Genomic DNA, 26882 nt, shown 5'->3' with positions numbered 1-26882 from the left:
TTCTACCTGAAGAATCATGGCTCTTGAGCCATTGACAAGGGATTTTACATGAAGGCCTATCAGTTCCATTGGCCATTAAACTATACGCTGCCATCACCTGGCAAGGGAGAAAGTTCCGTAAAACCATAGAATCCCAGAAGGAGAAAGGACCACAGACAACATCTGGTCCAATTTCAAAGCAAGGTGTCTGAACATCATCTAGCCTCCCTGAGCTCAGATCCTATCTACCCCTTACTAGCTGGATGTTCTTTGTCATTTTTTCCAGCTTTACTGAAATGAAATTGACATATAACATTGTATAAGTTTAAGGTGAACAATGCCATGATTTAATAATGCACATATATACCGTGAAATGATTACCACCTTCAGACTCACTAACACCCCCGTCACTTCATATACCATTCTTTTTGCGGTGATAACTTTTGTGTAGCAACTTTCAAGTATATAAAACCACTTTAACTGTTCACTATGTTGTACATTAGATAGATCCCCATGTTCTTAAGTGGGGAGATATTGATCATAGGGGACACACTAGCTGGGTGTTCTTTAGAAAGATACTTCCTCTCTCTGAGTACCAGAGAATGAAAACAGCATCTAACCCACAAGACTGTTGTTAGGATTAAATGAGATAATACATGGAAAGCCCCTCGTAAATTCATTTACTCATTCATTCCACAGGGCAGACATCTTCCTAGGCATTGAAGATATAGCAGTGAACAAAATAGGTGTAATCTCTGCCCTAATTAAGTTTATATTCCAAGGATACATTAAATCTGCACTAAGAAGGTAGCCACTAGCCGCACGTCGCTATTTAAATTAAGTGGAATTAAATAAAGCAAGCATTCATTTCCCCCGTCACATTAGCCATATTTCAAGCTACGTGTGACTAATGGCTACCTCTTGGACAACTCAGATGTAGAACATTACCACCCCTGCAGAAAGTTCTGTTGGACAGTGCTACAACAGACAAACAGGAAAATATATGTGCTCTGTCAGGTGATGATGCATGCTGGGGGGGAGCACACAGCATATGGGATGCTAAGCTGGGAGTGGGGGGTGGAGCTGTTATTATATGCAGTGGTCAGGGAAGGCTTCTCTGAGAAGAGGACATTTGAGTGGGCACCCTGAAGCTAAGATGATGGAAGCCATGTGACTATCTGGGGGACCGGTATTCTAGGTAGAGGCAATGACAAGGGCCAGCACGCTGTAGCAGGAGTTCAGGGATGTTGCCATTGGCTCAATAGGAAGAATGGTGTGGTTAGATGGAGTTGAGAGAGGAGAGAAGTAGAAGGGAAATTTGAAAAGCAGAAGGTTGGGCGGGGTGGCTTCAGGGGCTTACAGAGGATGACAAGGACTTTGGATTTTACTCTGAGTGAGGTGAGATGTCACTGGAGGATTCTGAGCCAAAGGAGCGACATGATGTGGCCTGGATTTTAACAGAAGTACTCTGGCGGGTGCGTGGCAAATTGACTTGGCATTCAAGGGCACTATTATTCTAATATAGGTAAGCATTAGCAGTGGCTTGGCCCACAGAGGTAAGGGGGAAAGATGGTCAAATTCTGGACCTATTTAGAGGGTAGATTTGACAGTCCTTGTAATTGGGTCTGAAAGGTGAGAAGCAGAGAGGGGTCAAAGATGATTCCAAAGGGTTCAGTCCGAACAGTGGGATGAATTGACTTCTTTTTCATTGAGTCAGAAGATGCTGTGGGAGGGTCAGGATTGAGGTGAGGAGGATTAAGGGTACTGTTTTGGATGTAAGTTCAAGAAGACTAGTAAACATCAAGTAGAGATAGAAGACAGGCATTGATGTCCAGAAGTCAAATTCAAAGAAGTTTTAGCTGGAGATAGAAATGTATGAGTCAATAGCATACCCATGATATTTAAACCTAGGAGAGAGTGTCTTCTTTATAGTAAATGATTAGTACATAGATAATATCTTATTCCTACTTGTTGTTCAATAAGTGGTGGTTATTAATGTCCACAAACTGGGAAATAGAAGTTGGAGAGAAAAGAGTTGGCAAGGTCCCAAAGCAAGTTAGACATGAAGCTGTTCTAGCTCCCAGGCCTTTGCTCTTCCCTATGACTTACATTGGTGTAGTCTCTCTGGAACTTCATTTCTTCTTCATTAACAAGAGCCTGGCCATCTTGCTTGGAAAGTCCATTGCACAATGCCCATGTGGCCACCTCTGTGCAGAGCTGAGGGCTCTCAGTGGCCCAGGTCAAAGGTGTGCTCTGTCTCGGTTCTCTCCCACTGCTCCATGGGGCAACAGTTCAGGAGTGAAGAGAGGGCTTCTCCAGGCTAACCCTTGAGTCTCTGCAGGGTTGGGCAAGGATTTGGCTTTCTAACCACGATCCCTTCTTATCCTTTAGTTGGAAGTCTGTTTAGACACAGTTTTGTAGCTTTTACATAGGCCTGTTGGGGAAGCTATTTGGAAAATGCAATGCAGCTTTAGTGTATCATTTGACCAGACAGCTGAATCTTCTTTCTCTTAATTAAAACATTTAGGCTTTAAGGCACTATCACCCTAAGCAGTACCCCTTTACTCCCACCACACACACACACACACACACACACACACACACACACACACACGTACACACATACACACACTCGATTATCCTCATCCAACAGCCAGGAACGCCCTTGTGAAATGATGTGCCTCTGGATCTGGTCCTGTACATTCTTTTTTTTTTTTTCTTTGTGTGTTTCTGTTTCTTGTTTCTGTTTCTTTTTCTTTTTTCTTTTTCTTCTTCTTTTTCCTTTTCTTTCCTTAAAAAGCAGGCAAGACTATTGGTAGAAGAGAACAGAAGGTATCTCCTCCCTTGCCTCCCTCTATGAAGCCACAGCTAGCACAGTGCCTGAGGGTCTGACCTTCTGGCTTCCCATCGGATCTGCCTTCAGGTGCAAGGTCATGGTTTCTGATGATCTTTTCTGTTAGCTGTAAGCTTGAGGGCATAATTCCAAACAGTGGGTCATCCAGGGAGTAAGCACGTGCTAGGCAGTTTTAGAAATGATCAGTTCTCCCACCAGTATCCCCTGGAATTGCACACACACATACACACACATATACTGTAGAGATGAAAATGCTACAAGAATCCACTGCGTTGACCTTCTCAACTTTATCACTGACAGTATTGATGCCAGAGAAGAAAGGTGAGAGGATCAAAGTCACACAGCCAGCAGATAGAGAGCCAGGATTCAAACTCGGGGGACTGAGTTCTTAACCATTGCTTCTTGAGCCTCTGTAGGTCTACTGTGACTTTAAGATCCTACATTTCTAAAAAGCTACCGACTACTGCTGATGCTTCTGGCCAAGGACTCTCTTTGGTGCACCAAGGCTCTAAACACTTTCCCTCCCAAATAGTCCTCTCATTTTCTACACAAACAATATAAGTCCTAGTTGCCATATATGTTAATTTATTTATCTGACAAAGCCATGCTCACATCTGGCACTTTATTTTCTGCCTGTGTGCCACCTGCCCTGGGCTTTAGATACACTGATCCCTGCAATTCCCTGAAGGCACCATACCCTCTCATGCCTACATTCCTTTGATGGACTATTCCCTCCTTCTGGAAATATCTTTCTCCCTCTTTTACTGGGAGACCAGGGGTTGTTTTTATTATTATTATTATTATTATTATTATTATTATTATTATTATTTTATTTCCATTCCATTCAGTCCAAACCCCTCACCAGATTAAGGAGTCCTCCTTTCTGCTCTCGTAGGTCCCTGTGTCATAGTTCTCGTCCCTGTGCACAGCCATTGTTCTTTCCTTGTCTGGGTCTATCCCCAGACCATAAGCTTTGTTAGGGGCTGAGGAAGGGGGGATTCAAAGCATGTGTCTTGGTTATCTCTGTATTCTTCAAGCCTGGCCTAATGCTGATGTATAATGGCACACAGAAAATCATGAAAGGATGAAGGAAGGAAGGACATTTATATGCTCTGTGAAACAATTTTATACACCAGTTTTTAGTCTCTTCCTCCATATCCATTTACCTATGAGCTCAGATTAAATATCTTCCAGCTCTAGAGAAATTGGGTCACCAGGAACCATCTCATAGCCAGACAAGCTGGAAGGCTTTGGCCTCATCCTCCCATTCAGCCACATCCCCAAGAACACTCTCCTTGCAGCCTACACCCTGTTCATCTTCTCTATAGTCCTCCCAAACACGCCATGCCAAATTTTACCTTATAACTAGAGTTCAGGCCCCTCCTTCTACCTGAAGTGTCTTGCATTCTTTAATCATCGACCTTGTAAAATCCTATTCACTGATGACCTCTTCTTTCCTCCTGGAAGAATGGATGACTTCTAAAGTATCATCAGAGTTCTCTGTTGACTAAATATCTGATTAAAACTTGAGTTATTGTTTGGAAACGCCTGCCCTGTTAAAATGTAAGCTCCTTAAAGCCAGGGACTGTATCTCATTTACTCCTGTATCCTTCTCACCACCATGTCCAGCAAAGAACCTTACTCTTACAAGTCATTCAAGGCATAAACAGATGGGACTATCTACCGGTGAGGAGTGGAAATGGGAACATAAGATCCCTGAATATATTTTCATGGGGCTTGACTCACACCCATTTTGAAAAATTTATTGCAATTTGTTAGATTCAATTCAAGCAAGATTTTCTTAATTCCACAACTCATAAGTCTCGTGTGTTAAGTGCTATGGGAAATCACAGACAAATTGGACAATGTTCCTGCCTTCATGGATTTCACATTTTCACAGGGATAAAAATAATATGCCCATATATAGCTATTATAAAAGACACAATGTGGGATAAATCAAGAACAGGCATTAACAAAGTAGCTCATGACTGGAGAAAAGGGAAAAATGTATTTTAGATGGGGATTTCAGGAGATACATCATGGAGTGCGTGACCTTTTATCTGAACCTTGTAGAATCAGTAGGGAGTATGGATAGGAAGGGTCCCTTAACAGAGGGATTTTAATGATTGAAATCAAGAGGAAGAAAGTTTAAAATTATTCCAGGAATGAGAAAGCAGTATATCTGAGCTGGCATCCAGAGAATATACTGCATAGTAAGTGGAGGAGGAGAACTAGGAGAGACACAGGTGATGAAGTTGGAAAGGTAAGATGAAGAGAACTCAGAGAAAGATAAGGACCTGAAGATTCTGAGAACCACTAAAGGTATTAGTAAGACTTTATGAGAAAAGGGGAAACGACTTTCCACATCTGTCCAATTGTTTTGGGGAACCATCTAATTGTTCATGGCAATAGGTAGGCCTCCCCTCCTTTGCTTTCTATCAGGAATTAGACTATGGGGGAAGTCATGGCAAAACTAAACCCCTAACTCCTGTACATATTCAGGCCTTAAATCTGTCAAAAGTGGCTTTGCCTTCCTTCAGTAAGCTTCTCCTTCCTTGAGTAGGGCCAAACAAAGTGATAGAGTCCAATCATTGCTCATCATGCCTTAAAGCTTTAGTGAATTAGTCAATAAGAAGGATCATTCTTCCAAACTGACCAAGAAGAAGGAGAAAAGTGGGGACATAATACTGCTGAAGATGTATACACACACACACACACACATATATATATACATATAATTACATATATAATTATATATACATATATAGTTACATACATAATTACATATATATAACTATATATAGTTATATCTATATCTATCTATGTATAGATATCTATATAGATATCTATATATCTATATGTATATGTATAGATATATACATATATTCACATATATATATAGATCTCTATAGATACCTATATATCTATATCTATATATCTATATAGATATCTATACATAGATAGATAGATAGATAGATAGATGCCATGATGTGTGAATGAACCTGGCCAAGTTTTCCTGGCTGTGTGCCATAGCCCAGTTCAAGTGTGTTCTTCTAGGGATTTCAACAATCAGTACCACCCACAGAGCTGATTATGGGATTGGATACATGGTGTGCTTGTGTTGGCTTTTGTAACAGCTCATGAGACTCATGAGAGTTGATTGTTATCATCTCTTCCTGGCTCTTTGTTCAGTTATGTCATGTAGATAGCTTGAAAATTGGCTATGATGAAGGTATTTATACCAACAAAATTGGTTAATGTCACAAATCATGGCTTATTTTCTTTGGAAAGCCTATCATTTAACATGTACCTTCTAACAGTGAAGGGGATGAGAACACACCAATATAGGACCAAGGCAAAGAAGGGCTTCAGTGAAGATTTAGAGAAGGTCTGAAAATGTTTCCAGATGGTGGTGTTATGATCCTTTCCAGAATAGGCTACCATTACACTTCATCTTTCAGAAGATAGAAGTGATCATTCAAGAACTACTTGCTACAGTCCCATATGGTGTAGAACCAGGCAGTTTAAATGATCAGGCTTTGACTCTTCAGAATGTCATTACGGGTAAATCCTTTTGTGAAACAGCTTTATTAAAGTTCTGCACATGTGTGGTATCATGCTAAATTCCATACAAAATATTTGACAGTATGGCTTCAAACCAGAAGCAAGTAACAGCAGAACACTAATGCCTTTAGTCACTAATTCATTCATCTCTTTATTTATTCATTCAGGCATTTAGTTAACCAGAGTAGAATTGGAATATCCTTTTGAGTCAGACCAGGTTCAAATCTTTGCTTCTGTGCTTACTGAAGTAGGGCTTTGGGAAAGCCATTTAATATATCCAAGACTTATTTTTTAAAATATGTAAAAATGGGAGTAAGACCTATTTGGCAGGGCACTATGAGAATGAGATGAAAAATCACATTTCCAATACACCCTGCACAGTATATAATGTATGGTGGGCACTCAAAACATAGCATCTTTTATTAATTTTGTAATCAGTTATGTAGTCCCTAGTGCCTTTATGTAATTAATTCAATTTATATGTCAATTAACTTAATAAATATTTCATCAGACACCTCTAATCCAGCATTGTGCACTGTGTTAAATTTTTTCAGAACTAAATAAGATGTTGTCCCAGACCTCTAGGAGCTGACCACCTAACAGAGAAACTTACCATAACCTGGACTTTCCTATCAATGGACTTTCATTTAGTCCTTGGGCAACTTCTAAACTGGTGCAATGAAGTAAGTCCAATGCTCTCAGTCCTAGAGTCAGCTTGGCCACAGATTTGTCATCCACCCTTGAGTATGGCATATGCTGTGAACTTCATATTCATTCTCTTCAACAAAGAAATTAGTGGAAACAACTTTTAATGCAAGAAAGATCCCTAGTGATCATCTAGTCTGATCTAATTATGAGACTGAAGGCCACTGAGGCTAAGCAAGTTGCCCAGTGTCGCTAAGTAAATTAGTGGCAAGATACGAATTACAACCCTGAATAATTCCTAAGATATTTCTCAGTTCAAAATTCATGTTTCTATGACCTTTTGAGCACTAATAACTTAGAGCATGAGTATGATTGAAACAATTTGTAAATGGCATTTAAAGAAGATTGAATTTTCTTTTCCAATTGATAAGAACTTCAGTCATGTTCGCCGTCACGTTCAGTTTATTTCCGTGTCTTCAGCAGCCACTTTTCATTTGCAATAAGATATGGAATGAGAATACAATGCGTGTAGTTATGTCCTATATTTGTCTTATATGGTATTAAATATTTCTAATGTTTAGAGGTTAATCTTGTTATTTACTAAGCCCTGTATTGTTCAAGTTTAATGGGACACAAGGACTTTATGAAGTTGTAAATTTAAGAATTCACAGAAATGGAGAATGTCCCTGCCTTGAAGGAGATTGTAGCATGGGGGTTTCTAGGTACCAGATGTGTAGCATTTAAGTAAGATCGTGCACAGGTGAGATGCGCAATTAAATAAGCTGAGATTTATCTATAGAGAGCCCACTTCCTGTCAGACCAGAGAGGAGAGATTTGTTTTATGAGTATATAGTTCTGTTAAAACTTGTCCAGTGTTCATTTTGTTTATTGCTATAGCTCACTGAAACTGTTACCACATTAATACATCTTTTTGTGAATGAATGAATGAATGAATGAATGAATGAATGAATGAATGAAAGAGTGAATGAATGAGAAGCAAGTTTCATTTGATGAAATGTCAGGGCTTTTTCAGTGGGTTGGGTGTATGGTTCTGTTGGTCAGGACCATGGATAGCTCTCTGGGTGCTGACAGTGAATTTTGGCTAAGTGTTTTTGCTAAAGAATTTTACCTGGTACAGCTCTCTTCTGAAAGTCACCTCTCCTTTGAGGTGGGTACCACTAGTCTTTTTAGAACTCAGATAAAGTAAGCTCTATCCTTTATCCATTGAGGATTAGTGTGTCCAACTATGTTGTTACTCTAGTGGGCCTCAACTAGAGTAAATCAGTCTTCCATGAAGTGAGTCACCCTTATCCTCAGAATTCAGAATGCTGTCTATGTCACCATGCCTTGGTCCAGAACTATACCGAAACCTGTATTAAACAAAACTCATCTAAGCTGATTGTCAATTAATGAACTCCATGCCTCATTAAGACATGCGCGATAATTAAATCAAACTTTAAAAAAAAATATTTCCAACAAAAACCATTCAAACAACAACAAACCAAGGTCTTTTTCTGTTTAAAGACCATGAAATGAATGTTAACCACAAAATTCTATTTATCTTAACAAAGTGATCCATTTGATACAGGTTCATATCTATATATAATACACGGAGGTGTTAGATAATGGCCAGAGCTAGCTTACAGTGAAGGGAGGCATGGTCAAGTTTGGGTATGATATCAAGGAGTGCATGAATACTGGGGCAATAGTAATGGCATCTGAAATTTATTGTGCATTTATTGTGAACCAAGAATAATTGCTGCAGCTTTCTATTACTACCTTGGGCTTCATAACAATACTTCAGTGTAGTTATTGATGCTTCCATTTGCCATACAAGAAGCTATGTCTTAAAATAGTTGAATGAAATTCTCAAGGTCATATATTTATTAAATATCACAGCTGGGATTTGGACCCAGACTGAGTAAGAAGCTACTATTTGAGGAGTCAGTGTTTGAGAAGTTTGCTTAGTATTGAGAAAAGAGAGGCATTCTGGCATTCTCTCTTTGATAGGTATTTGCAGAGAATTCTCAGAGGTAGGCATGAATCTGCTGGACAAAGAATTTATGGAATAAGCTGACTGAAAAAAATAAAAGGACCCAGTTGGACTGGGGACAAGGGAGAAATGCAGAACTGAGGGACGGAACTGTGACAGCATTTATGGGTTGTAGGGAAACCATTTTATATCTCTTACTTGGGAGTCTTGCTATATTTGGTCTAGAGGTGTTGTAAAATGTTGTGGAAGAGGGTGGAGGTCTTTTGAAAAAGGACAATCTGTGTCAAAGATGAGGTCATAAAATTTCATAAAGCCCACAACAGAAAGCAACAGGACTGACTCTTCAAAAATTTTGAAAGACAAGAAGGTTAGAATGGGTTGCAAAAGAGACTGAAAATGTTTTCTTATTGGGAGCTTGCCAGCCCCTCTGAAGGTCCAAGGTAACCTTTGCTTCTGAACCTGAAAGAAAGAGGGTGTGAGAGATCTGAAGTGTCTTCCAATGAAGTTGCTAATAGGAAGATAAATGGAGGTATCTCTGATTCTTACCTCTTTGATGAATGTGCCAAAAAGAAGGGGAGCTCTCAGATTTTAAGGTGAGATTCATCATCAAAAATATAATTTACTGGCATTTAAATTAGAAACTATAATTTTATTCAGCAAGTATATTACAAAAATATATTGGTGGCTCTATAAATGGTATGTGTCCTGCTATTTTCAAAATAATTCATAAACTTTAAAATATATCTGTAGTACCTATGAGCAGTGAACTATCAATAAACAAAAGTGTGGAAAAGGAAGATGATGGTAAATTTACAGGTTGGGGTTGGGAGTGTTCTTAGGATACAAAGCCATGTTGTGAAGTGTTCCATGCTGGTTAGTGATGAGTCATTTCCAGCAAATACAGGGTCTTTGCAGGTGCTGTTACCTCTGTACTCAACTGTCTGCTCTCCACCCACCCTCACTCCTTACAAGTCTTATTCTTCCCTTTCTTTCCTCCTCCTTATCTTTCTTGTTTCAGCTTAAATGTCTCATCCTCAAGGAGGTTTTTGCTGACTTTCTAGACTCAGTTATTCCTTTTACCCAGCATTAGTACCCTTTATCTTTTTTCTTTATAGCAAATAATAATAACAATGCCCATTGTACAATACAAACTATGTGTCAGGCTCTCTTCTATGGACTTCACATATATTATCTCATTTAATCCCATTAACAACCCTAGGAAATAGACAAAATCATATTTTAACTGCAGCAAGATGCAGTTAGATATATGTGCCAGTATTTTGCATTCTACTAAGAAAAAAAATGCTGCCAACAATTACCATTAGGATACTAATAACACACAAGTCCTCATTTCAAAGGTATGAAAGTGTGGAAAGCTGTGTTTCTTAGAATTGGTGCAATGCCCTATTATTATCATTTTACAGACAAGGAAACTGAATCATATAAGTTAATGGATTTTCCCAAAGTCACACATCTAAGAAGTGGTGGAGTCCAGATTGGAATCCTAGAAGTCAGGCTTCAAATGGTATCCTCTTAACCACTGATCTGCACTATCAGTACAGAATCACAACTTCTAATTATATGTTTATTTGTGAAGTTCTGTGTTTGATTCCTAGGTATCCAAGAGACTCTAGGCTGCACCTATGGGATTTACTGCTTACCTCCAAACCCAGCCCATTCACTGTCTAGTTCACTGCCCGTGTTTAATAATGAATGATGGAATGAATGAATAAAAAAAAGAAACATTGTGTTTGGAGACCAATTCCATGGACTTGACTACTAGATTTGCAATTTTGACTAATAGTGTGACCTTTGACATGTCACTTTGTTCTCTGAGTCTTAGTTTCTCTATTTTTAATATAAAAGGAAATTATAGTTGACTCCCTGAACAACAATGGGCCTGAACTGTGCGGGTCCACTTACATGCAGATTTTTTTCAAGAAACACAATATGGTACTGTGAATGTATTTTCTCTTTCTTATGATTCTCTTCATAACATTTTCTTTTCTCTAGTTTACTTTATTATAAGAATATAGTATATAGGGATGCCTGGGTGGCTCAGTCAGTTAAGCATCTGACTTTGGCTCAGGTCATGATCTCCCTGTTTGTAGGTTTGAGTCCCGCATCAGGCTCTGTGCTGACTGCTCAGAGCCTGGAGCCGGTTTCAGATTCTGTGTCTCCTCTCTCTGCCTGCTGCCCCCCGCCCCCATGCTCATGCTCTGTCTCTCTCTGTTTCTCCATAATAAATAAATGTTAAAAAATTTTTTTTAAAAATATGGTATATAATACATATAACATGCACAATATGTGTTAATTGACCATTTGTGTTATCAGTAAGGCTTTCCAGTCAATAGTAGGCTATTAGTAACTAAGCTTTGGGGGAGTCAAAAATTATACATGGATTTTCAATGGTGCCTGGGGTCCAGCACCCTTGTCCCTCATGTTATTCAAGGATCAGCTATTCATTAGATTTTCTCTGAGTGCTCTCCAGTTTTGAATGTGTATTGCAAATCTTTGTTGAAAGCCAGTGCTCTGCCCAGCATTAAACTAGATAAAACATATTAAGCACTTAGCACAATGCCTGGTGCACAAAGCTCAATGAACATTAAGTATTGTTGTAGCTGTGGTCAAAACATAAATTGAATAAAATGAGAATTGTAGGATTAAAAAATATAATAGTTACTATGAGCCTTAGCAGTCAGGTAAGTCTTCCTAGATGGGGAGGGACTAGAACTGGATCATGTAGCAAACCAATGTTTGTGATAGAGCTATACTGTCCAATATGGTAGCCCCTAGCCATATGTGGCTATTTAAATTAAAAAGTAAATTAATTCACATGTATTTCATGTGCTCAGTAGCCACAGGCTAGTGGCTGCCATTTTGGAGATCATAGATGTAGAAAGTTAACCATGTAGCAAATGCACTTGGACAGTGCTGTGACAGAGAGTGAAGAGTGGAAGGAACCACATGTCGTTTATGTGCCATTTAATTCAAATTATTTATTGAGTGACAGTGCTGTGCTAGGTGCTGTGCTATGCACTGGGATTTAACAGAGAACAAAATGAGACCCAGTGCCCGACCTGATAGATAGTCTAGTGCAGCAGTCGGCAAAACTACAGCCCACAGGACAACTGCTGTTTTTCATAAATAAAGTTTTATTGAAACACAGCCAATGCTTATTAGTTTACATATTGCCTATGACTGTTTTCTACAGTAGTAGAGTTGAAAAGCCATGAACCTATAGCTTGCAAAACCTAAAATATTTACCAGCTGGCCCTTTCCAGAAAAAAATTTGCCAACCCCTGGTCTAGTAGGTTGATTTAATACTTTTACATCTGAGTTAAATAACTGGTTTTCGTATCTGTTCATTTATTCATGTATTTGTTTATTTAACATTCAACTGGTATTTATTTCTCAATCATCTAGTTCAAGCAGGATGTCAGATACTGACAGAATGAACAGAATAGATAAAAATTGTTGCCATCATGGAGCTCGCATTCAAGTGGGGCGGGGGGCAAACATAATTAGAATATATGTAATACAACAAGAAAGTTGTATCCTATGATAGAAGATGATATTTTTTATAAAGAGGCTGCAGGAAGAGTGAGCTGTGAATGAGGAGGAGAGAGGTGGTTGCAAATTTAAGTAGGGTGTTCAAGGTAGGCATGACTGAGGAGATGGGGGGGTGGGGCAAAGCATGCTTTGTGGATACCAGGGGGAATATCTGGCCAGGTGGAGGGAACGGCTGGAACAAAGCCTCTGAGAGCAGATTGCGCCTCACATATTTGAGGAAGACCAGGTAAGAGAATGTTCCTGGGCTTCACTGAACACTAGCTGAATATTAGGAGCTAGGATCACAGTGGGACCAGAGGCCCAGAGCCTTGTAGTACATTGTAAGAACCTTGGCTTTCAACCTGAACTCAATGAGAAGCCACAAGAGCATTCTGACCAGAAGACTATTGTCATCTAACTTACCTTTTCGAAGGATCACTCTGGCTACAACACTGGGAAAAATCTTTAGGGACACAGGAAAGAGTGGTAGCAAGGGGGCTCCTTGGAAGACTGATAGGGTTATCCAGGCCAGAGGTGATGATGGCTTTGGCCAGGGTGATGGCTGTGGTGGTGGAAAGAAGTGATTGGAATCAAGATGTTGGATCTCATTCATTGCTGTGATTCAGTGAGCACCAATTATATGCCGGGCCGTGTGCCCAGTGTTGGGGATAGTGAGCAAAAGACACTATCATCTCTGTCCCTTCGAGTTTTCTAACAAACCGATTTCAAGCTTTGACATCAGAAATGAGGAATCCAATGCTATGTCCCCCACATGTGGATGAGATCCAGGACCAGTTTTCACACTGTCTCTAAAGACTCAGGAGAGGATGACACTGTCTTAGTCGCTTTGGGCTGTTGTAACAAAATATCATGGAGTGGTGGCTTGAACAACGTAATCTTCTTTCTCACAGCTCTGGAGGCTGGAAAGTCCCAACATCAAGATACCACTGAATTGGTTCCTGATGACAGTGTTCTTCCTGCTTGTGGAAGACTGACCTCTTGACTGCTCTCTGTGTCCTCACATGACCTTTCTTCCGCACCTGCATGCTTGCGTGTGTGCACATAGACTGTGCGAAATCTGTCTCTCCTCCACTTCTTCTCATCCCATCACAAGGGCTGACCTCATCTAACCCTGATTATTTTCCAAAGGCCCCACCTCCAAATACCATCATGTTGGTGTTAGGAGCTTCAGTATATGAATTTGGGAGGACACAGACATTCAGACAACAACAGATATCAGTGATCTGGAATGAGAGGAGAAGTGAACCAGTGCCACAAACATGCACCACGAGTGGGGGCTGAGCAGAGATTTTCTGAGCACTGTGCTGAACAGGGCTGGGACTCAGGGAGGTGAGTGAGGAGGCTCGGACACAAAATCTACAGAGGTGCTCATCTGTGGGTGTCAACCCTGCATTGCACAGCCCTGGGTGCCCCCTAAACTTGGAAGGGGAAAGTAGTAACTCACTACAGTAGCTGCTCCAACCCTTCTCCTGAGAAGCCTTCGAAGAGTCTCCTTTAGGGGCCAGTTGGGGGTTCAAAGAGCACAGAGGCCCAGGCTGGGAGGCACTGTGCAGGCCATGTATTCCAACCCCCGCTTTCTACAGGGATGAGGTTGGCGTTCAGAGAGGGTCAGGGCCTGACTCAAATCACTCAGGAAGTTTGTAACAGAATAGAGGTCTCCTGACCACCACGCTGAAGCTAGATTTCCCCATCTCTTGAGAACAACTTAAGCAGTCAAATATTTTATTCTTGGAATGTGGGCCTCCAAGCTGCAACTTGGGTCAGTGTCTTCAGAAGCCTTTTACAACTTCTGAAGGTGGTATCAGCTTCTGGCAGTGTTTTTTCAGGTCTGTCTTCCAGGCTTATGATCCAGTCCACACATTCATGCAAAGAGGCGTTTCAGTGCAGGACATCTGGGGCATGGTAAGTCCCCTGTCAGCTTCATTAATGTCTTCCTTTCACAAACATTGACTGAGAACCAGGACTGAGTCAGTCGCCAGGGAGGGAGATATGACACACTGCCACCACCTCCGTTTGCTCAAAATCAAGCTGCTCCCAGTGTGGGCTGTTTTGTTTTTGGAGAGGCAGTAGGGAAAAGGGGAAAAAAAGTGGAAGCACCGAAGGAGGCAGATGTGGGTTAAAATCTTGTCTCTGCCTGTAACTGTTGGTGTGGTTTGGAGCAAATTGCTTAATTTTCCCCAAGCTCCTTTTCATCAGAGGAAAATGTACTCACCTTTGCTAGGGTTATTGTGACGATTAAAATCAGTACAAAGGACCTGCTGCTGCATAATATGGCAACTATATGGGTTCAACAAATGGAAATTATTGAATCAGGGGCAAAAAGAACCCCTAGTGTTGATAATGCTTAACCCACAAAAGTCTTCATCATGATGGAATGGAAGGCGTGGTGACAGATTTCTGAGAAAAAGGAGCCTCCACAAAACCATTTAAAACACAGCACTTGGCATTAGCAATGGCCTTTTCCAGTTATTTGGTGTCATCAAAGGGAGCCACCTATGACACCACACTGCCCTTTCTCTTCTGGATGGAGGCTGCTTTCATTTCAGTGTAGGTGATTAAAAGGTCTCTGAAAAAGAGGAGTGTGTGTGTGTGTGTGTGTGTGTGTGTGTGTGTGTGGTCCCAACCTTTTGGTTACTTTTTGTTAAATGGTATTTTAATTGAAATGTCTATAGATGGGTTTCTACCAGACAACAGGGGTGGGAGAGGTGTATGGATTTTATGCTGATCACACCAAGACTGTTCCTCTGGATAGGACATCCAGGAATTCAAGATGCTCTACACAGGTCAGGCGAGGTCAAGTGACCTCACCCCGTACAGTAGGAATGGTCTGGTGCAATCTTTCCAATGGCCAGAAATGGACTGAATAGCAAAGTCTGACTCCCTAGTGAAACCTGGTGCAGGCCACTTGGACACACGTTGCTTAATTTTAATGATTCATGATTCTCTATCATATACCAGTAAATGTACCGCAAAATATTTTGTGAAAGAATTTGCATTTTAGTTATGGGAGCCTGTGCTGTTCTGCAAGTAAATCGTTGCCTGAATGTGGGGGCTGCTTGGGGCAGGGGGTGAGAGGCAGAGCCTGGGGAGGGTTGTGGGGGGGTACCTGGGGCAGAGGGTGGTGAATAGGCTGTGGTGTGCGTGCTTGTGTGAGACTGAGGCAAAGGGAGTGGAATGGATGGGAAATTCAGGGAAAGAAATCAAGGGAAAGAGGAAGGAAAGTAGGGGAGTGGAATTAACAGGGTGTAATTGTAGTCCTTGCTTAGGCACTTTTACTTACCATATCTTTCGTAATCATCACATTAACCCTTGAAGTAGACAGACTGTCCCTTTTTTGTGTCTTTTCTGTGGACAAAGTGGATCTGGGGACTTAACCTGCACCTGTCTGACTTAAACTCAAGGCCTTTTCCCTGAAGAGGGCTACAAAGGAAAGAGGCTTAGAGGAAGGAGGACGGTGAGGGATAGAGAGGCACACATGGAGAGAAAGGCAAAGGTGGAAAAGAAGAGACCAAAGAAGGAAACTGAGGCAGGAGCAAACGCCAAACGCTGTGAAACAAAAACGAGAGAGAAGAGGCGAAGAGAGAACCATCAAACAGAAGAGAGACAAGAAGGAGAGGGAGAGCACGAGCATGAGTTCGAATACAACCAGGAATGTGGTTAGCAAAGGGGAAATGAGCTGGGTTCAGCTGACATACACATTACTGTAAAATGGTATAATATTCCAGATGGAAGTACCAGAAATGGCAGTTCTCTAGTTTCCCAGGAAAGCTAACTGTGACCCTGACCATCTGCCTGTATATAGCTGAGGCTGAGGTCACTCTCAGGAATGGACCCCTCTGAACAGAGTGCAGATTTCACATGATGTCCACCACTTCTCTGTTTTCCCCCAGTTCCTGACTAGCCAGAGGCAAAGCCTCCCTCCTCCTGGTGTCTGGACCACCTTGCTTTAGGGCGTGGATGGCACAGGCAGGATGCATGTGTGTGCGGCCCATTGTACTCAGTGCACATCTGGAAAATCATTATTCTTTCTTGGTTTAATTTTATAAATGAGATTTGATTCCAAACTCACAAAGATAGCTGATGTTTGAAAAAAAAAAAAAAACATCAGTACATCTCTTTTGTAGACTGAAGAACTCTTTTGCAAAATGAATAATTACCCTCTGCTTAATCTGTTTTGTATATTTCACTTTGAAGGTTCAGGTTTTGTGCAAGTGGGGAACCACGGCATTATTCATCATCATGTGTCCTGAATAGAATGGTGTATATTTTATCCTTATTGCATCCTTGTGAATGGGACGGGACAGGGCTTATGTTCCCTGTCTTTTGGGTTAGAAGGGTGAGGCTCAGAGAGATGAAGGATATTGAACAAGGCCAACCATCAGCTTGTGGGAAACAGAGCCATGGTGGGTGGGGCAGGTGCCGAGGTACTGACAACCACATAGCCTTATCTCATCTATATCCTGGAAGGTCCAATAGAGGTGTGGTTGGCGGCCAGGTAGAGCCACCATAGGGGGTCATTTTGAGTGACACTCAGGATCATGCTGAATTCCCCCATCTTAACTAGTGCTGGGGAGCTCTGACTCCCAGAGTACAGAAGAACAGGATTCGAATCCTGACCCTGTTACTTTCTTGCTCTGCAAACTGGAGGCCGATCGTTTAACGCCTGGGGGCTTCAGTTTCCTCCTCTGTAAAATCAGGACATGAGACCCTGCTTTCACAGAGTGACTGGGTGGATTGAAGGTGAGAGGGTAGATCAAATACATCATGCTTAACAGGATCCATAAGCAACTTTTCCCAAATGACAGCCAAGGGGTCCAAGATCAGAGCTGTGGGCAGGAAAGAACATTAAGGCAGCCAATTCCCTAGTAATAATCATAGCAGTAGCAGGCTGTGCTTATGGAGCCCATACTGGGGATAAAGCATTCTAGACGTCATGCAGTGAAAGGGACAGGCCAGATCAAACTCGTTGTAGAACTGAGGAAATAGAGCCTTGGGCAGAGACAGGAAATTGTGCAATCATGGAGCCACTGGATGACACATGCAGAGCTCATACCCTGTCCTGACTTTAGTGCCTGTCTTCTCGGCCTTAAATGGCCTCTCTCCGTGCACAGTGCTTGGATTCAGTATTTGGGAATGACCCTTTTTGTAGAGGGACTATGGGTTTCCCAGGGTTCCATCCCCACACCTATGGAATGAGTAGCAGGTCCTCAGTGCCTGCTGAACCCTCTGCCTCTGAGGACCCAAGGAACCAAAGGGCCATCTGTGTTATGACCGTCCTTTGCCTCCTTTCTTTGCCTTTCCCTCTGTCTGGCAAACTCCTACACCCGCCTTGAGAGAGAAGCTGTGTGGCCTGGGGCGAACGGCACTGTCTGCTGGATTCCAGTGCTGGCCTTGGCACTCTTCGCGTTGTGACATCAGGCCAGCAAGTTACTTGACCCCTCTTGGCCTCAATCTCCTCATCTGTAAGATGGGATTGAAACTAGAACCTGCTTCATAGGCTTGTTGTGAGGGACATGAGTTAATGTATGTAAAAAACTTCTAAAACTGCTTGGCAGGTGTCTCAGTGTCCCCTCTTGTTATTTTTAGCCCCCCTCTTTGCTGGCATGTCCTCAACCTTGGGGCAGAGTTCGATGCTCTTTCCTGTGACCCTGTGGCTCTTTGCACACACTCCCCTCCCCATCCCAAATCACACCTTGTGCTAGCAATGTATTTTTTTCTCAATGACACCCAAGTGTCACCTGCTTGTGACGAGAGAATAGGATGGATTCGTCTCGTGCCGCGATCCCACCTGTCCCAGGCACAGAGGAATCATACTAAGAATGAAAAATGGTCGGATGAAGTAAGATCTGGACCAGAGATGAGGCAAGGACCATGTGAGGAGGAGAAGGGGAGGAATCCACACAGCAGAAGTCTGGGAGGAAGGCTGTTGCTGCAGACAAGGGCAAGGGCACGAAGCTAGAGAGGAAGTGTGGCCTGGGGGTCCACCGTGGTGGCCATGCTGTCTGTAATACTAACAACAAACAGTGGTAACAGCTCACACTTAACTGAATGCTGCCTGCACTTCCGCTGATGTGGTCATTGTCTTTAATATGTTATCTCTAATCCCTGTGACACTTTTAAAACATTGGGTTTAACTGGGGCACCTGTGTGGCTCAATCTGTCAAGCATCCGACTTCAGCTTGGGTCATGATTTGAGGGTTCATGGGTTTGAGTCCCGCATCAGGCTCTCTGCTGTCAGCACAGAGCCTGCTTTCAGATCCTCTGTTCCCTCTCTCTCTGCCCCTCCCCTGCTTGCATGTGTGCCCATGGTCTCTCTCTCTCTCAAAATTAAACATTAAAAAAGTTTTTTTTAAATAAAAAACAAAAACAAAATTGGGGTTAAGGTGTCCATTTTCTGATGAGGAAACTGAAGCCCGGAGTAACACAGCAACTTATCCAGGCCACTTGGTCTGGTCATAGCTGAGGACTCAGCCCCAGAACGTTAATACCCGTGCTGATGCCGGTTTCCTTTCTCCAGCTGGTTACCCTTGGCCCCTGACCCAGGCCAGGTTGGCCTGAGAAGCATGGATAATACAGGCACCTGGGTGAGGTGGGGGCAGCGGTGGGGAAGGGCAGCCCTTCGCCAGCAGGCCCAGCTCTGTGCATTCATGTTAGGAATTCCGTGATCCTTGCTGGCCGTTGGGGATGTCTGCATCTGTGTGTGTCCCAGGCTGCTGGTGAGAGGTCTTTGTCCCCCTCCATCCTCAGTCCGCCGTAATTTTGAGAGAGTGTCTTATCTACATGATTTTTCCCCATACAATAATTTATCGATGATTGTGTGTGGTGTGTGGTTCACTCAGGGATGAACAAGGCTAGGGGGAGAGGGCTCGCCCCGGCTGAGCCTCCGAGGTGGGATCCCCGGTGTGGCCTGGCTGGCGGCTTTTCAGAGCCCAGGTCATTCTGCACAGGCTGCTCACATGAGCGGAGTCAGTGCCAATTAGCCCCTATGTGGCCTTGATGAGGGACTCTGATCTCTATCAGTCCTGATCACCAGCCTGTACCACCACAACCCCTTGGCCTCTATTTTTTTTTCTCCCTGCTCTCAGAGGCATGTTGATGAATGGCAATGAGGGGCCGGCAGATTGAATGCAGGCATCCAAATGTGTCTCAAATGTATGGGGAAGACCAAGGCTGAAACGTGTCACTCCAACAGTGTAAGGAAAAAAGGGACAGCAGAGACGCCCATGTGAGTTTGCTTAGATGTCATCTGGACCAGCCTTCTCAGGGTATATAGAGAGACTGAGTCCCAGGGAGAAAGGGGACCTGCCCTAGGCCATAGCACAGTTGGCTGAGCAGACCTCTAGAGAAGGGTCCCTCACTTTACAAAGATCCAAATCCTAGTCTCTTGTTATTTCACTCCAGTTGTGCTTTTCTGCTTTCCAAACCTCTGTTCTCCAAACTTCCAACCCTCTCCAACCCCATGCCTCGCTGCCCCTCAGTCCCTGGGGAAACGCTGACTTCAAGAGACAAGACTAGAGTGCGTTAGAAGAAGAATCAAGGACTGGGATGTGAACAAGATTTGGAAGGGCATTTGGGGATCCCCGTGTATTTGCCCCTCACTTTATAGATGGAAAGGCTGCGGTCTACAAAAGCAGAATGATTTGTCCAAGGTTGCAGAGGGGTCAGCATGTAAAATATATTCCCTGATGACAATGCTTACATTCAAAACTGCCAAAATGATCTCATTCTTTTACTAAATAATCATTTTGCTACTTAATTTTCTCTTCACCCCCTACTCCCCTCTCAACCCCTGGTATTTCCACTGTTGAATATGTCTCTCTCCAGTTCTCAGCCTCTGCTCTTCTCAAGGAGTGAGTGGATTCAGGGCAGAACTGCTGGAAGAAGCAGCCCCTGGTCTGCAGGTGGGTCTTGGATGGCCCTGTTACCATCAGCAAACCAAATAGGATGTGAGGGCAGGAAAGGTACAAGGGAGGGAGAGCAGTTCATAAGGCTGGGACAGTTGGCTGGGGCCAGTCATGAAGGGCTTTGGATGTTAGTCTAGGGCATGTGAACTCTGTCCTGAGAGCTACTGGAAGCCACTGACAGAGTTTTGGGGATAAGCGATGGATGTCGGGTCTTTGAAAAGATTACTGGCCATCACTCAGATTGATGGCGGGACACGGAAAGCTTATTGGCAGTGATGGACTTTATCACAGTGCACATAGACGATGCCCAGAGCCTGCCCCAGGGCAGTGATAGTGGGAAAGCTGGGAATGGATGGGCCTGAGTGACAGTAAGGAGGCTGTATCATTGGAATTCAGGTGCCATTTGGATGTTGAGGGTGGTAACATAGTCCAGTCAGAGATTTTTCTAAGGTTTCCGGTTTGGGAAGAAAGCAGGACCAATGTTCATAGGAGGTGGAGGGAATGTATGTTGGAGGTATATCCACTTCTGCTCCAGCAATGCTTCAGGACAAACAGCCACAGTGTTTTATTGTCAACAACTGTAAGCATTTTCCCCCTTTGTTACACATCCGGGTGGACCAGTCTAGCCAGGACTCAGCTGCACTTTTGTCTCTGCTCTGTTCCACGTGCCTCTCATTCTTCTTGCACCAGCCACTACTTGGAGAATGGTTTTCTTTTCTTTCTTTTTGTTTTAAATTTTTTCAACGTTTATTATTTTTGAGAAACAGAAGTAGAGCATGAGCAGGGGAGGGGCAGAGAGAGAGGGAGACACAGAATCAGAAGCAGGCTCCAGGCTCTGGGCTGTCAGCACAGAGCCCAACGTGGGGCTCAAACCCACAACCGTGAGATCATGACCTAAGCTGAAGTCAGATGCTTAACCAGCTGAACCACCCAGGTGCCCCTAGAGTGTGGTTTTTTCATGGCAAGAGGCAGTAATGCAAGAGAGCAAGCCCAGCCACCCAGCACATTTCAAGCACATTTGGCCCCTGTGTTCACATCATGTCTGCTACCATCCCATTGGCCAAAAAATCAAGTGACATGCTAAGCCTGAAGACAAAGGCTAGGGAAGAAATCTCTGTTCCCACAGTCAACCATGGCAAGGACAGGAATGCATACTACTACAGGAAATGAAGACTTGACCCCAGTAATACAGTCCAGCACAGGGTACATTTTCCTTCCCCGCCCCCCGCCACCACCCCGATCTCCCATTCCCATGCTTTTCTCCACACTCTATCCAAGCAGATTCTCAGAAAGGCATCACATAGCTAGGCAAGGAGTCAGAAGACTGGACTTGGATGTTCAACAACCCTGGGCAGCTTGCTTACCCTCTCCAGGCCTCAACCTCATACATAGTTTTTATAGTGGAACCAATAGTATTGTCCTGCCAGTATGGATACCAAAGGTAACTAGGTAATGTCAGCACATAGTAGATGCTTAGTTAGAAGGTATGATGCTTCCCCTGTGGATTATCCCTGCTATCAGGAAATCAACACAAGTACCCTTCATTACATAGGCATTATGGATTTAGTGCAATCCACACATAAAATATTTACACAGGATATTTGGAAGAGTGATTTTTAATCTTTACTTATAGTGGGATTTTAGAAATCAGCAGGATGTTAATTTTGGTGTGGGTGAATTAGAGATTCCTCTTCTTCCTAATGCTTATTGGCTAGCAGCTGATAGTTGTCACATTACAGACAGCTGTCCTTTCTCTCATCCTGGTGGTCGTGTTTATTGTTATGATGTTTGTGATTGTGTGAAAGAGCATGGGTTTTGAAGACCTGATTCTGTGACCTTGGCCTAATGACTAGTTGAGTCCAAACTTTTGTTTCTTTATTTTACAATGAGGACACTGGTACCTTCCTCCTACTCCTATGGGTGTGACCTGTGAGATGACAGGCAGTGACATATGGCAAGAGTTTTCCACCATTCCTACCATGAAGCAACCTCCCAGTAATGCTAGGCTCAACCCATGCCTCCCCCACCGCATGCCTGGCCCTGAGCTGGGCTCCAGTGACACAGAGATAGAAGTGAAGAGGCCCAAGGTGGCCCCTTTGGAGTCAGGACAAGAAAGGATGCCACACACGCTTACTGCTTTGAGGGCCCAGGGAGATGTCTTTGCAAGCCACAGTGACAAGAAGAATAAATAGGAAAGTGAACAGCAGCCAGTGTCCCTGGCCTGTGATGATAAGTGATGGCTGAGTTGGAAGCAAGTGAAAATGGAATCGTAAGAGGATGACAAGGCGGGAGGAGGATAGCCAGACAGCAGGCAGACTTGGGAAGAAGGCTTTGCATTCATCTTGCCATCATGGGCAGGTGATAAGCTTTTCTGAGCTGTGGAGGAAAGAGGGGGCAGCACCGTCTGGCTTAGCCTCTTGTCCATGCCTGTGTGTCCTTCAGTAGGAGGAGCAAAGACAAAGGCAACAGGTGTTACTGGTTCTGAAAACACCATAACCAGCTTTGGAGATTATTTCATTCAAGCTGCCTCAAATTTGCAGATCAAGAAATAGATCCTCTTGGCTTTGCAAAGGGCATACCTTGAAATTGGGACCATCCTTCATCCAGATAGCACTTTTTCTTTCCACGAAAACAAGATGTTAAATTGGCCCCCTCCTATCCTGGAACAATAATTACAAAAACTCAAACATCCACAACGTTTTCAGCAAGAAGTGTGCCAAAGATTGTAGTTCAGACTTTGCAGATACATCACTGATCTTTCCAGCAGATAAGTGACAGCAGCATTGTTACAGATTAGGAAACAGATGCAGAGAGGTGAAGCCACTTGATCAAGTTTGTGCAAATTGTAAGTGGCAGATCCAGGATTTGAATCCAAATCTAGATGATTCCAGGATCCATGCTCTGAACTACTTTACCAGCATCCTGGTTTTACGTGATTAACATGAAGGTGGTGTCCACTTCGAAGTGGTTTTGAAGAACCCACACAAGATAAACTCAAGATTGCTCATAGTTGAGGGATTCTAGTGTTTTACCCAAGAGTTTATGGAGTAAGAAGGTATGTAACATAAATTGAGAAGTGAATAAATGGGACCTAGGGGACAGGAAGAATAAATATATTTTTAAAAATGTTTTTAATTTTTATTTTTTGAGAGACAGAGACAGAGCATGAGCTGGGGAGGGGACAGAGAGAGAGGGGGAGTCATAGATTCCGAAGCAGGCTCCAGGCTCCGAGCTGTCAGCACAGAGCCTGACACGGGGCTCGAACCCATGAACCATGAGATCATGACCTGAGCCGAAGTTGGCCACCTAACTGACTGAGCCACCCAGGCACCCCAGGAAGAGTAAATATATTAATACCAGTGCAACTCACATATAGCTGATAATACAGAGTTTCAGTAACTAGCACGATGAAAATCCATGTAACTGATTTCCTTTATGGAAACCACTTTAATGAAGAGATTAAACTCTTTTTTAAGGTCTGCATTATCAATCATATATAAATATATGGTTTGAATCTGTTAAGGTTATCTAGGATTCATTATATTTAAAAAAAATAATAATCCCAGGGTGCCTGGGTAACTTAGTTACACGTCTGACTCTTGATTTAAGCTCAGGTCATGAGCTCACGGATCATGATCTCATGGGTCATGAGTTCGAGCCCCACGATAGGCTCTGCACTGACAATATGGAGCCTACTTGGGATTCTCTCTCTCTCTCTCTCTCTCTCTCTCTCTCTCCCTCTCCCTCTCCCTCTCCCTATTTGCCCCTCCTCCCACTCCCATTCTTTCTCTTCCTCTGTCTCTCAAAATAAGTAATAAACATTTAAAAAATATATTTAAAAAAATCCTTGTCTGTGTTATAGATTCTCATTAGAGGCAATTCAGAGATGGCAGGCAAATACCAAGGAAAAAAAAATCCTAGCAAGTGTTGCCAGGTATATCGAAGCATTGAGATCACCCACGCAGCAGGAAGGATGCTGCAGTAGTGGCCAGGAGCCCTGGGTTCTAATCCTGACTCCCCCAAACCTAGTCCAGTGATTTGGCCAAATGTCTTCACTCTCTGAAATTGCATTTGTTCCTTGGAAAAATGAAGCTGAGAAGCTGTGACCCAGCTGATCTTTAAGAGCTGTTTCTGCTCTGATGTGAAATAGAATTCTATTTTAGACATTTCATCAACACTCATGTTTATACTTTCCATTTCCTTGGCAAATACCTGTCCTGCATATAAGGAAGTTTCTTCTAGTCTTCGGCAGAACCATCATTATTCTAAATGAACTCAGCCTGAATTCATGAAAACTGCAATGTATTTCTTCATTCATTCATTCATTCATTCAGCAAATGAGCTGCCTACTCGTCATCAGGCATGACACTAATTGCTAGCATATGTAGATGGTTACAGAAAGATTTCTGCAGTTAAGAAGTGCCCAGCTTAATGGAGAAAACAGGCAAATTTAAGAAAAATGGTTTCTTTATCCCATTGGCATAGATGTTACTATTGTGAGATGTGCCCCCTCATTTATTTATGCACCAGGCAGTGCAGTGGGTGCGGATGCAACAGTGAGCAAGATGGCTGCAGCCTCCTCATTCAAGGAGCTTCTGTAGTGATAGGAGTAAGGGAGCATGGGTGATCATAGATCATGTAAACCTGGATCCCTGGAGAGCTGTTCTGACCACCCGGCTGCTCTGGGTATGCAGAGGCAGGGTTGCAGAAAGGACTCATCCGAAGAAGGGGTTAATCCCTAGGTCTGGCTATCAGAAGCTTGCATCTTGCAAGAAGGAAGTGCTTGGTTGCAAATAGCGGAGAGTTGGCTGAGCCAGCAAAATAGGAAATTGGAGTCAATAAAGTCAATAGCCAGGGCATTGATGGAAATCTTACTGGAGACACCTAGCCCAGTTGCTAAGAGTGATCACAGCTAAGGCTGAAGCAGTGTCAGGAAAACAGAGTTTCAGGATTCAGAAAGGCTGTGTAAATGACTGACTCTCATTGGCACTCAGAATTGATGAACGTCTACTCCAGGTTTCCATTTTGCAGATGGGGAAGCTAAGGTCCAGGAAGAAGGAAATTACTTACGCAGTCTTCCTAAAGTTATGTGCCAGTATATATCAGAACAGAGTGCTCGTTTGGAACGGAAGGGAAAGAGGAAGAAATTTATGGAGGACTGTTTGTCTGCCTGAGCCATGAGCCTTACTTTCCACTACTTCAATTTACTCTCACGGTCAGCTCTGTGGAGTTGACATTACAGTCATTTCCCATTCTATTAATGAGAAAACTGAGACCCATCCAGGGAGAGAGAATGTGAGGATTAGAACCCAGGTCTGTTTGCCTCTAGCCATCATTCCTCCCCTGCCTCACTTCCTATTCTCCAGGTAACCTTTTTTCTTTTTTTTCCAGTAAGTTAGTTTGTTTAAAGAATGAGTGGGGGAGGGGCAGAAAGAGAGGGGGACAGAGAATCTGAAGCAGGTTCTCTGCCGACAGCAGAGAACTCAATGCGGGGCTCAAACTCACGAACTGTGAGATTATGACCTGAGCTTAAATCAGACACTTAACCCACTGAGCCACCAAGGTGCCCCTCCAGGTAACCTTTTCAGGGCCTCCAGAGTGGATGCCTCGCCTCTCATTTGGAAAATACATATTTGTTGTATAATGCAAGTCAGTAATTAATGATCTGTTCTGAGAACGGGGAAACTTGCCTGGTAAGCATGCAAGAAAGAAACACAAAATATAGCAGTAACCTTCCTCAGTATAGATCTCTCATTCTCTCAATATTCCCAACAAGAGGGAAAGGGGGACCGTAACCTGTGCCCTTTCCTGCAGAGTCACAGATCGGAGAAACAGGAACCTGACTGAACAGTGCCCTTTCCCTCAAAAAGAAAGGCCCTCCTTTCTCAGCCCTTCTTGCCTGCCCCAGCCTGACTTCCTGTCCCTCCACCAGAGGTAACTATTTACCTCTTCCATTACAAATCATGAGGTCTGTGGTTGCGGCAGATCATAAATCAGCCCTGGGAGTCTCGAGGACAAATGCCAGGACTTTTAATACTTAATATTAGGCATATTTAAAGTGATGAATATTTCATGACGGGACTGTAGCATTTTAACACATCATTAGTGACTCCTACCCCTCCCCTTTTTGGTAAATTATTCTCACCGAAATCTCAAGGATCTCCTCCCTCTTCTTCCATTTTCCTTACCTCTGGCAACAATCAGCTCATTAGCTTGCACACACCTACAGCACACACATTTGTTGGAGCACTTGAACTTGCTGTTGGAGAAGAGAGTTACAGAGAACATTCCTGCCTGCGAGCAGCCCCCTCCTATTTACCAGGTATCCAGAGAAGGGGAAAGGTAGAGCTCTCTCTCTCTCTGTCTCCCT

The 26882-nt window shown here is 43.1% G+C and overlaps 1 protein-coding gene across 3 annotated transcripts in view; it reads left to right on the top strand.

The window, feature by feature from the left end:
• ASTN2 (astrotactin 2) overlaps positions 1 to 26882 on the top strand; it is an 882297-nt gene that overhangs the window by 390330 nt on the left and 465085 nt on the right. The gene's annotated exons all lie outside the window — the stretch shown is intronic.

This window comes from Lynx rufus, unplaced genomic scaffold, assembly GCF_022079265.1.
Source record: "Lynx rufus isolate CCGP_SWC_20201006 ecotype Redwood Valley unplaced genomic scaffold, mLynRuf1.p SCAF_10, whole genome shotgun sequence".
NCBI lineage: Eukaryota > Metazoa > Chordata > Mammalia > Carnivora > Felidae > Lynx > Lynx rufus.
Note: the sequence above shows the minus strand (reverse complement) of the source record. Positions and strands in the feature narration are given on the sequence as shown.